Source organism: Monodelphis domestica, chromosome 2 (assembly GCF_027887165.1).
Source record: "Monodelphis domestica isolate mMonDom1 chromosome 2, mMonDom1.pri, whole genome shotgun sequence".
In the NCBI taxonomy this organism is placed as follows: Eukaryota; Metazoa; Chordata; class Mammalia; order Didelphimorphia; family Didelphidae; genus Monodelphis; species Monodelphis domestica.
Genome location: NC_077228.1, coordinates 250,113,329 through 250,126,279, shown reverse-complemented (window position 1 = coordinate 250,126,279; position 12,951 = coordinate 250,113,329). Strand labels below are relative to the sequence as shown.

The 12,951-nt window shown below is 40.3% G+C and overlaps 1 pseudogene; it reads left to right on the top strand.

Annotated features, from left to right (window-relative positions):
* The first annotated feature begins 8,954 nt into the window (after positions 1–8,954).
* On the top strand, positions 8,955–12,574 carry LOC100618974 (survival of motor neuron-related-splicing factor 30-like; annotated as a pseudogene).
* The last annotated feature ends 377 nt before the right edge of the window (positions 12,575–12,951 follow it).

The window sequence follows — 12,951 nt, the reverse complement described above, 5'->3', positions numbered from 1 at the left end:
CTTGAAAACACCAGAACTAGAGGAGCCAATTCCCATTTTTCACATTCTTTAAATCTTAAAAAATAATTTCCTCTAAATAGCTATCTGTGATTACATTGCCTGACAACTCATTACTCTGCCCAGCAACCATTCAACTCTAAGATTGTACTATATTAATTAATTATTCATGCTTTGTCAGTTAGTCTTCTAATTGTTCCATGCATTGGACCAGTCTCTTGAAATCCTACTATCATTTGCTTAAGGCCAAGTCTTCTAATCCTACCCCTACCAATACATACTGAATACTATAATGTTATTGTGTAGTGTGGTATGCGTCAAGGAATAGAAATGACCACTTATCATTGGATCTCATAATTGAGAGGACGTTGCCCCTCCTTGCTAAAGCTAACTCATCCACTTCTGTTTTTTATTTTTTCCCCTTCCTTTTATTCCTTGATCCCATTCTATCATTCATCCTTTTCTGCATCTCCAATATCCATTTTTCTCTACCGCTATGAACATTGTCATGCTATGAACATTTTCAGGTCTTCCTATACTAATAAAACAAACAAAATGTCCCCCCCCCAAATCTTGAACTTGCAACCTCCTTTTTGACTTTCCCATTGGCATCACTAAACTCTTAGAAAAAAACGATAATACACTCAATTGTTACCATTTTTACTACCCCTTTTTAACCCTTGAAATCTTGCTTCTGGCACCAACACTCTTGAAACTATTCTTTCTGAGATAACTAATAATTTCCTTATTCTCAAAATTCTTTTTTTCTTGCCTTAATCTTAATGTCTCTTGTTCTTACAAAATGAATCAATTGATATACCTTTTTTTTAAACCCTTACCTTTCACCTTAGAATCAGTACTGTATATTGTTTCTAAGGCAGAAGAGTGGGAAGGGCTAGGCAGTGGGGATTGAGTGACTTTTCCAGGGTCACACAGCTAGGAAGTATCTAAGGCCTGATTTGAACCCAGGACCTCCTGTCTCTGGGCCTGGCTCTCAATCCACTGAGCCTCCCAGATATACCTTTGATTAGAGACTTTTTTTTTCCAGAGAAAATTGCTGCAAAGATATTTTTCCTAGTTAAAAGATCCTCTATTAATTTTTTACTATAGTAATTTTGTGCAAATTATTTTATGTTTTATGTAATTCTGTTATCTTCTGAATTACTTGTTTATGAGTTCCTCCTTGATCTATAGTTGTGAAAGATATTTTTGTTTCTGCTTTTCTATTTTATTTATAATGTGGCTTTATATTTGAGTCATGTTATCCATATATAGTGTCAGAATGTGATCTAAATTTTCTTTTGCTTTACAGTTTTCCTAGCAATTTGTTAAGTTGTTATAACTTGTCTGCTAATATTTTACTTAATGTTTTTGCATCAGTATGCATGAAAAATATTGGCTGATAGTGTATGTTTTCTGATTTTTCTCCCTGGATGCCTTTTACTAATTTTTCAGGTATTTAAAAAAATGAGAATGAATTGTTATCTATTTGATATATTCACTTTTTTTTTAAACCCTTACCTTCCATCTTGGAGCCAATATTGGAGTCAATACTGTGTATTGGCTCCAAGGCAGAAGAGTGGTAAGGGCTAGGCAATGGGGGTCGAGTGACTTGCCCAGGGTCACACAGCTAGGAAGTGGCTGAGGCCAGATTTGAACCTAGGACCTCCCATCTCTAGGCCTGGTTCTTAATCCACTGAGCTACCCAGCTGCCCCCTGATAGATTCACTTTTTAATTAGTCTAGTCCTGTTTTTTTTTGGGGGGGGGGGAGTTCATGTATAGTTTATTTAGTTTATTTTGTTATATAAATTCTCTATTTCAATTAATCTGAATATTTTACATTTATACATTCATCTATTTCATTTAAATTATTGATTTTATTGGTAAATAATTGGCATATAAAACTTTTTTTCATTTTTGTTGGTTTTATGTGCTTTTTAAAAACAATTTATATATTTACTTCTTTTTTTATTTCCCTTTAAACTTTATTCCCACTGTCCTTCCCCCACCAAAAAAACCTCCCAAATCCCCAGCTAAAATATCAGAAATATTCATAATATAGTCTAGCTAAATAAAGTACCATGTTGCCTTGGTATCAAATATCTGTTTCTTTTGAATTTTAGGTTTACCATGTCTCTGGCAGAAGGTGAATGGCATTTTAATACTGATTTGTGATTTTTCATTGCAATGTTCAGAGTTCTTAAAAGCTTTCAGTGTTATTTTCTCTGAAATGTTATTGTTATTGTATTGTTCTTGAGTTCTGCTTAATTTTTTCTACTTATCACTTCATAGTAGTTTTCTCAGTTTCCTCCAAAATAGTCCATTTAATCTTTTCTTATGGTACAATGATACTCAATTACATTAATATAGAATTATTTGTTTAGCCATTCCTTAATAAGAGGACAGTCCTTTTCTAATTTTGGGATACCATGAGAGGAGCTGCAATTAAAATTTTTGTAAATATAGATCCTTTTCTCCCTTTGATTTCTTTGGGCAAAGCAGGGACAGATTTTTGAGGTAGAAAACATGTTTTCCAGAATGGCTGGATCAGTTTACAGCTTTGCCACTAGCATGCTTGATTTCCTGTAATCCTTTCAACACTGGATATATTCCTCATTGGTGTATGGGGTGTTCATGGAGGGGTGGTATCTCTGGTATGGAGGGCTTGTTGTGCCCTCCTAGGGCAGCTCTCCAGCTTCTGACCCCCACCTGACACCCAGCTCTCACTTGTGGCTCCCAGTAGCTGCTAGCATGCGGCAGTGGCCACACCCCGGGCAACGGCTTCGACAAGCTGGCTAAACCTTGTGAGGGTAGCCATCAGGTCGTAGACCCCTGGTGAACCAGGGCTTTGCTCACCCAGCATGTGAAGACTGTTTCGGTGGAACAGGCAGAAGAAACCAATAAGAAGTTTCAACGGCTGAGATGGCGACACAGCAAAGCACTGTGGAGTGCTTAGGGCGTGTTGGAGCACAAAGGACAACATGGCCATCCAATGCAGCTGAGGAAGTCGCCAGGCATAACGACTTTTCGTGTCCCTGGACCCAGGCTTCCAACGCTGAGAGAATGGGACTGTGCATCGACTTTTCCACTTAAATCTCTTTCATGCAAGTATCTTTGTGCACACTCATCTATCCTAACCCCGTCCACCCTCTTCAAGACCTGCGGCGATGGGGGAGTGGCGACACAATAGGTGGAGGTGACCACTGGCAGTTGTAGTCACGATCCTGCTCGTAGGTGGCCATGGACCAGTGGTCGCTTGGCTCTGTAGGGCAGCAGAGACGTTTGGCAGCATCCTGGGCGACTGAGCAGCCCTCTCTAGGACAGCACTGCTCACCCTAATCAAGGGAGGGGACTAGAAAAGGTGTCCTGCCCTACATTGCCTGCCCTACAAACACCCGGTCAGCACACCGCGGCTGGCGGGTCATCCCTTTAAGCGGTCGAAATCAAAGGAAACAAAATACAAAGAAACTCCTACTAGGAGCATGGAACATCAGAACATTACTTGATAGAGAGAATACCCCAAGACCTGAGAGAAGAACAGCTCTAATAGGTAAATAACTGGTGCGATATAACATCAACATCGCAGCATTAAGTGAAACATGCTTACCAGAAGAGGGATAACTCAGCAAAACCACCACTGGATACACCTTCTTCTGGAAAGGTAGAGCCACAAGTGAAGACAGAATTCACGGTGTTGGCCTGGCTATCAAGACCAGCTTGCTCAAACAGCTGCCAGACTTGCCTGTGGGCATCAGCGAGAGGCTCATGAAGATCTGTTTACCTCTCAGAAAAGACTGGTATGCCACAATCATCAGCGCATATGCCCCTACACTGACCATCACAGAGGAGACCATCAAGCAGTTCTACTCGGCCCTGAGTGCCGTCCTGCACTCAGTGCCCACAAATGACAAGCTGATACTACTGGGAGACTTCAAAGCCCGCATTGGCCAGGACCATGAAAGATGGAAAGGAGTGCTTGGCAAACACATCGTGGGCAAAATGAACAATAACGGCCTACTGCTACTCAGCAAATGCTCAGAGTTCGAACTCACCATCATGAACATTGTGTTCAGAATGGAGAACAAATACAAAACAACTTGGATGCACCCACGATTAAAACAGTGGCATCTCATTGTACGCCGGCAAGACATCCAGGATGTACAGATCACCAGAGCCATGAGAGGAGCTGAATGCTGGACAGACCACCAATTGGTTAGAGCGACTCTTCGAAAGCACATTGCGCCTCACCATCCAAAACGCGCCCACACAGTTCGCGCATTTTATAAGGTGAGTCATCTTAGAGATGCATCTTATTTGCAAACATTCCAGTACTGCCTGGATGATAAACTGTCTGCCAAGGGACCACTCACTAGAAGCTCAACCGAGAAATGGAACCAGTTCAGTGACGCAGTGAAGGAAACATCAAAGGCAGTCCTAGGCCCAAAACAATGCAACCACCAGGACTGGTTCGAGGAGAACAATGCTGCTATTGAAGACCTATTGAGCAAAAAGAACAAAGCCTTTATGGAGTGGCAAATTAACCCAAACTCTGCTCCTAAAAAGGACAGATTCAAGTCTCTCCAAGCCACGGCGCAGTGTGAGATCAGGAAGATGCAAGACCAATGGTGGGAAAAAAAGGCAGAAGAAATCCAGTGCTTTGCTGATACGAAAAACTACAAAATTTTTCAGTGCCCTCAAGACTGTCTATGGGCCATTAAAACCCACCACCACTCCCTTGCTATCCTCTGACGGTGACACTCTTATAAAAGATAAAAAAGACATCAGCAACAGGTGGAAAGAACACTTCAGTCAGCTTCTCAACCAACCCTCTTCAGTCAACCAAAGTGCCCTTGACCAGATCCCTCAAAACCGCACCATTGAACAACTTGATGTCCCTCCTTCAATAGAGAAAGTCCAAAAAGCCATTAAACAAATGAGTACAGGCAAGGCACCCAGTAAGGACGGGATCCCAAACGAGGTGTACAAGGCCTTAAAGGGAAAGGTGCTTCAGGCATTCCACATAGTGCTGACCAGCATATAGGAAGAGGAAGACATGCCCCCAGAACTGAAAGATGCCTCCATCGTAGCCCTATACAAGAACAAAGGCGCACGAGCAGCCTGTGACAACCACAGAGGCATCTCACTACTCTCCACTGCTGGAAAGATCCTCGCCCGTGTTATACTCAACAGACTCCTGTCATCTGTTTCAGAGCAGAACCTGCCTGAATCACAATGTGGCTTCTGACCAGATCGCAGCACCATCAACATGGTCTTCACGGTGAGGCAAATGCAGGAAAAATGCCTTGAGCAGAACCTGAGTCTCTACATTGTCTTCATAGACCTGACAAAGGCATTCGACACAGTGAACAGGGACGCATTGTGGGTGATCCTTAGCAAGCTCGGCTGCCCAGCAAAATTCATCAAACTGATCCAGCTCTTTCATGTTGACATGACAATGGAAGTTCTATCTGGTGGAGAGACTTCCGATCGCTTCAACATCTCCAGTGCCGTGAAACAAGGCTGTGTCCTCGCTCCGGTACTTTTCAACCTATCCTTCACCCAAGTATTACGACATTCTTTGATGGATCTAAATCTGGGCATCTACATCAAATAGCGACTGGATGGCTCAATATTCGACCTTCGCTGCCTGACTACAAAAACAAAGACAACAGAGAGACTCATCCTGGAAGCTCCCTTCGCAGATGACTGTGCTCTCATGGCCCACCAAGAAAATCATCTTCAAACCATTGTGGACAGGTTCTCTACCACAACAAAACTGTTTGGCCTGACTATAAGCCTCAGCAAAATAGAGGTGCTGTTCCAACCCGCACCAAGGAGGCCAACTAACCAGCCATGCATTACAATCAAAGGCATGCAGCTTTCTAACATCAATGCTTTCAAGTACCTGGGCAGCACCATCGCCAACGATGGGTCCCTAGACCACGAGATTAATGCCAGTACCCAAAGGGCCAGCCAGGCACTCGGGCGGCTGCGCTCCAAAGTCCTCCAACACAGCAGTGTAAGCACCGCAACGAAGCTCAAAGTGTACAACAAAGTGGTCCTCAGCTCGCTCCTGTATGGTTGCGAGACATGGACACTGTACCGAAAGCACATGAAACAGCTGGAGCAATTCCACCAACACTTTCTCCGATCAATCATGAGGATCTGATGGCAGGACCGAATCACCAACCAGGAAGTCCTCGACAGAGCCAACTCCACCAGCATCAAAGTAATGGTCCTCAAAACCCAGCTACGATGGTCTGGATACGTCATCTGCATGGACCCACAGTGAATACCAAGATAGGTATTCTATGGTGAACTGTCAGCTGGACTCAGGAAACAAGGTCGACCAAAGAAAAGATACCAGCATCAGCTAAAGTCAAACTTGAAGTGGGCTGGCATTACACCAAAGCAACTAGATCTCACTGCCTCTGACAGAAGCAGCTGGCGAACCAACATTAACCATGCCGCCACCACCTTTGAAGATGAGCAACATCAGCATCTTGCCGCTGCGCGTGAACGCTGACACCAGGCCACAACCGCATCTCCTGTAACAACTGGTGTTCCATGCCCCATGTGCCACAAACTTTGTGCCTCAGTCTTTGGACTCCAAAGCCATATGAGGGTACACTGTAGATGAAAACACACTAAGACAATTGTCATTCTTGGACACCGAGAGACTACTACTACATATTTGCTAGCTTCATAGGTATAAGGTAGAATCTCAAATTTGTTTTAATTTTCATTTCTTTAATTACTGGTTATTTAAGGCTTATTTTCGTATGGCTGATGGAGTTCTTCTGAAAGCTGTCTGTTCATATCCTATTGGTTCTATATCATATCTATTGGGGAATGGCTCTTAATCTTATGAATTATCTTGCCTATCAGATATTTTTCAGAGAAATTTGCTGTATACTTTTTCTGTTTGTGTAAAATCTTTCAAATGCTATTGATAAAAATTGTCCATTTTATCTTATGTAATCCTCTTGATTGCTTGTATGGTCATGAACACTTTCCCTATTCATAAATTTAAAATGGAATTTCTTTCTTGCTGCTCTCATTTGTGATGTGACTATTTAGTAGTAGTAGTCTCTCAGTAACCGAGGATGACGATTGTCTTTGTGTGTTTTCATCTATGGTGTATATGGAGTGTGCACAAAGACACTTGTGCATGGAGATTTAAGTGGAAAAGTCGATGCACAGAGAGAGTCCCACTCTCTCAGCATTGGAAGCCTGGATCCAGGGGCACGAAAAATCTTTACACCTGGAGACTTCCTCAGCTTCATTGGATGGCCATGTTGTCTTTTGTGCTCCAACACGCCCTAAATACTCCACAGTGCTTTGCTGCGTCGCCCTCTCAGCCGTTGAATCTTCTTATTGGTTTCTTGCGCCTATTCCACCAAAGCAGTCTTCACATGCTGGGTGAGCAAAGCCCTGGTTCACCAGGGGTCTACGACCCTATGGCTACCCTCACAAGGTTTAGCTGGCCTGTCGAAGCTGTTGCCCAGGGTGTGGCCGCTGCCGCATGCTAGCAGCTACTAGGAGCCACAAGTGAGAGCTGGGTGTCAGGTGGGGGTCAGAGGCTGGAGAGCTGCCCTAGAAGGGCAAGACAAGCCCTCCATACCAGAGATACTACCCCTCCCTGAACACCCCATACACCCCTGATAATAAATAAGATAAAGTAAAGCACTCAGAGCTCTAATCTCTTTGTGATTTTAGCAATCATAAAAGTGGTTCTATGATTACAGAGTGCTGTACTTAGAGTTAGGAAGATCTGAGTCACCTCAGAACCCTGAGCAAGTCATTTTGCTTCTCTTAGCCTCAATTTTTTCATCCGCAGATAGTAATAGTAATATTGAGTTACGAGGTTCAGATGGAATGATATGTGTAAAACACTTTGCAAACCTTAAAATATATTTATTTAGCACTGTTATTTTTCTCTACCAGACAGCAAGGTCTTTTTTCTGTTATCTTCCCTTATTCTAGATCTTCTTTGATAGTTAAGAATTTACTATGCTATGCTAAACAATTAAGCACTTATTTTGTGTCAAGCACTGTAAAGATTAAAATTTAGGGGAGATGGGGAGACTGAGGCAGGTAGAAATTAGTTTCTCTCTGCAAGGAGTATTATATTTTTTAAAGGTTTATTAAAGTCTAAAGATTAAAGAATATACAAGTAAGAAACATGTGCCTAGGCCAGAGGCCTAGACAAAATAACCTCACATCACGGAAGAGATGCCTCTGCACCAAAAGGGAAGTCCAAAAGAGCCGAGCCCCTCAAAAGCCTTTGAATCAGCTTAAATACCTTCTTGATCTCGGCCCAGGTGAGATTACAAGGCATTCTGGGGAAGTGGAGCAAAGGCTCATGGGGATTGTAGTCCTGTATTCGAGTCTATTTTTTACATTCCCCACTTTGATCGTTTGCAAAAAAATTAATTTTTTTCCAAAGGATCATGAAAACATAATCAATTTAAATGCTTAGGGGAATATGGGAAAAAAAAGAAAACCAAATAGATAAAAAAAACTACCCTTTTCCTTCAGGAAAATGCATTCTAATAGGTGAGAAAACATGTAAACATATATATTTGATATATGTTTTATTTATTTGATATATGTTTTATTTATTTGATATATGTTTTATTTATTTGATATATATATACATATATACACATATATGTATAAGAGAGTAGATGGAATGTCATCTAAGGGAAGGCACTAGCAGCTGGGGTGTGTGTATGTGTACTGGAAAGGCTTCCTGTAGAAAGTGATATTTCAGGAAGGCAGGTTATCCAAGGAATTTCAAGTAGGCTAGTATAGTTGGAACTTAAGTGTGTGTGGACGGGATTAAAGTGTAATAAGTCTGCTCCCTCCCCACTGACCAATAGCCTCCTCCTCTCAGCTCCAGGTTCAGTCTGTACCATCACCTTCACTGAAGAAGAGAGTGTGTAGCTGCTAATGTGTTCATCAGCTGGCCTCTGCCTCACCTTTTGCTGCTGCTGCCGCCACCTCAGCTCCAGCCCTGACCCCTGGCCTGGCCTTATATAAGATATCTGAAGATCTAGCAAAGGAGCTGGCTAACTACAAGGCTCATTTTCAACAAGTTGAGGCAGCACTTTCTGGAAATAGAGAAAATGAAGATTTACTAAAAAGATTTGCAGGGAGTTAGATCTTTCAGTGCAACCTTTGGAAACCCTTGCAAGTTCAGACAGTTTTGCATCTGCTCAGCCGACTCACTCCTGGATAGTAGGAAACAAATGTATGGCAGTCTGAAGTGAAGATGGACAGTGCTAATGAAGCAGAAATTGAAAAGGTAGATGAAGAAAACGGAACTGCTGCCATCACATTTGCTGGTTATGGTAATGCTGAAGTTACACCATTATTCAATTCGAAGCCGAGGGAAGAAGGAAGGAAGGCAAAAGAAGACAGTGGAAAAAGCTCATGTCAAAAAAAGAAATGATTGCCCAGCAATGAGAATATAAAAAGAAGAAAACATTGAAAAAAGCGCAAGAGAATAAAATAACTTTAACAGGAAAGCAAGGATCAGAAGGTGAAATGGCAATAGTTCAACAATAGAGCCTATTCTAAAAACAAAAAAGACCAGGTGAAAAGGAGTATTTTTGCCTCATCTGAGTATAACTCGCAAAGTTGAAGTAGGAACTTGTGGAATTGCTGATAAAACACAGTATCAAGAGACCTGTAAATATAATGTCAGGCAGTTGATGCCTCAGTAATCAGAGAAACTGGTGGATTTCATCTCTGTAGGACTTTACATTTACCTTTTTATCCTTATATTTTTCTAAAAGTAAATTATTTGTTAGGTAGTAAAGAAGAGACTCGTCATCATCTGACTTCAAACAATAAAATGATACTTGAAGAAATTGCATTTGATAACTGCTTTTCAGTTGACTTTCTTCATTACTACAATTTCCCCCATAATTTATCCTGTAATGCAACTTTTGGAGACAGTGTAATATTTAAAATAGTGGAAGATATAAATTATGATAGATATAAGAGTGAGTGAGTAAATTGTGACCACAGAAAATATGTTTTCACTACAGTGTCTTGTTTAAATCAAATATAAGGTGGTCGCCAGGGAAATATTCCCAATTATGAATATACCTAAGTCAAATGGGTTTTATAGAGAATTCAATTAATAATACATTGAAGAATTAAAGAAAGAGAGAAAGAGAGAAAAAGGAAATAATGAGAAAGGGACAAGCCGGCCCTGGCCAACCCAGGCCTAAGCCTTAAGAGAAAAGATCAGTCAGTCCTTAATCACTCACCACAAGATCTGTCCAAGCAAGGAATCTAGTGACAGAGTCTCCCCAGAGGGAGTTCCAGCCAGAGTCAGCCTCCCTTGAAAGAACTCCTTAGAGATTGTCCTCCAGGGCCGGTATATCTCCAGCGAGCTCTCTTCTTAAGAGATCCTTTTTCTTATATAGGGGGTTTTCTCCTATGTCACCTCCCCTAAGTTCTTCCATCTACCAATCACAGTAGACGTTTTCCAAAGGACAGCCCATTCTGAATTCACAGCTGAATCGACTAATCCCTTTAGTGGGTTTGAACCAGAAAAAACTTCTGAATAAGTTTTCACCTCTTTGATCCTTGTAAATTCACAAGTTGCCTGGCCTTTTATAGATACTTAGCACCCTATTGTATTAATTCTAAAAATAGGCATGGCTTAAAGAACTTTTTGCCTCATTATAAGTATGGGTTTAAGTACTTTCATTGTTTAGCAAGGAGTTCTCTCCCCTAAAGCAGTCCTAAGTAAGGGTGGAGTAGAGGTCCTCCCATTTCTGATCCAAGTAGAGTTCTCACATTTTAGATGGGGAATGTTCCCAGTAGGGAATTGTTCCAATGGAGAATTCCCAAATGGGGAAATTTTTTAACATTCACAAGTCTGAGAAATTTCAAGATTCACAACAGACACTGCCTAAATACAGCACTTAGATGAAGTGTTTATCTTCCAGATGTCAGACTTTGCCACTTACCTAAGAATTATGTCCTTTCCAAGTCATAACTTTCAAGATGCTTTGAATTTGCTCCATATTCCAGCAGTCTTTGGAGCTTCATGGTAAATCACCATCCTGCTGAGCAGATTTCCAACTTGTTCCAACTTCAGTTTATACTGAAATTGTTGTCATCAAATAATGCCTAGATACAGGTCTATTTGTGTATGGTAAAGTTTGTTGTGAAGTTTTTCTCCCCAATAACTTCTTTTTTATTGAAAAATGTCATTTAATTATTTAATTCATTCATTCATTCAATTATTTAATTAATTAATTTAGAATACTTTTCCATGGTTACATGATTCATGTTCTTTCCCTCCTCTCCTCCCTCCCCCCAGCCAATGAGCAATTCCACTGGGTTTTACATGTGTCATTGATCAAGACCTATTTCCATATTATTAATATTTGCATTAGGGTGATCATTTAGAGTCTACATCTCCAATCATATCCCCATCGACCCATGTGATCAAGCAGTTGTTTTTCTTCTGTGTTTCTACTTTCACAGTTCTTTCTCTGGATGTGTATAGCATTCTTTCTCATAAATTCCTCAGAATTGTCCTGGATTGTTGCATTGCTGCTAGTAGAGAAGTACATTTGTGCCATAATGTATCAATCTCTGTGTATAATGTTCTCCTGGTTCTGTTCCTTTCACTCTGCATCAATTCCTGGAAGTTGTTCCAGTTCACATGGAATTCCTCCAGTTCATTATTCCTTTCAGCACAATAGTATTCCATCACTAACATATACCACAATTTGTTCAGCCATTCCCCAATTGAAGGGCATCCCCTCATTTTCCAGTTTTTTGCCACCACAAAGAGTGCAGCTATAAATATTTTTGTACAAGTCTTTTTCCTTATTATATCTTTCCCCAATAACTTTTTGAGTCTCTAGCCTTTTTCTGGAATGACTTGAATACTTTTACACTTTTTATTGAGACTTTATTTTATGTGAGAAACCACATTGAAGGCCAGCTACCTTTTATAAGTTTTGTACCTGTTTGTTTTTCTCCTCCATTGACTTTTGTTTCTGGTAGTGGTGCCACCTTTGAATGTGTAATGTTTTTATAAGAAAAAAAAAGCAAATGTATAGATAGCACTGTATATAATGTAGATATTTTTGTAAAGACTAAGGCTAGATTAATGAACAAGAGTACTCTGAATGTTTTCACCATTAAATTCTACCATGTTTCTTGTGCAAAAAATAATAATAATAAAATAAAGTGTAATAAGTCTGAAAACATAGTAATGGACCCGTTCTGAAGAACTTTAAATGCTAGATAGATAAATTTATATTGGATTCTAGAGGAAATAGAGAGTTACTAGAGCTTATTGAACAGATTACTGATGTGGTCAATCCAATTCAATAGACATTTGTTAAGTCCTTACTATGTGCCAGCCACAGTAGTAAGCATAGGGTATATAATAAAAAAAGACATTGCCTGCTTTCAAGGAGCTTACAATTTAATGGGAGAGGGAAGTAGACAAGGAAAGTAGAGGTAGGGTGAGGAAAGACACAAAGAGGTGCCTGTTGCAGGTGCATCTTGTTCCATTTAATTGAAAATAGGAAGAGCAACAGATGCAAAATCATATATATATATATATATATATATATATATATGTGTGTGTGTGTGTGTGTATATATATATATATGTATATATATATATATATATAAATACACACATACATACTATAGGGTAAGATAGGATTCTAAACCTAAATGGGTATGGTTGCTATTCCCTCTCTGAGCCAGTTATGATGAGAGAATTTCTTTGGAGGTCGAGCCTTATTCAACATCAGAGAATCCACAATGTAGAAAAACCCATTTCCAAAAAGAATAATAAGTGAATTATTAATTGTTAATCTGGAGTTATTCATCATCTGAGAAACCACATATGTGAATATTTGTTGTTATTGTTGTGAACACAGTCTGAGGATAATTAATCAT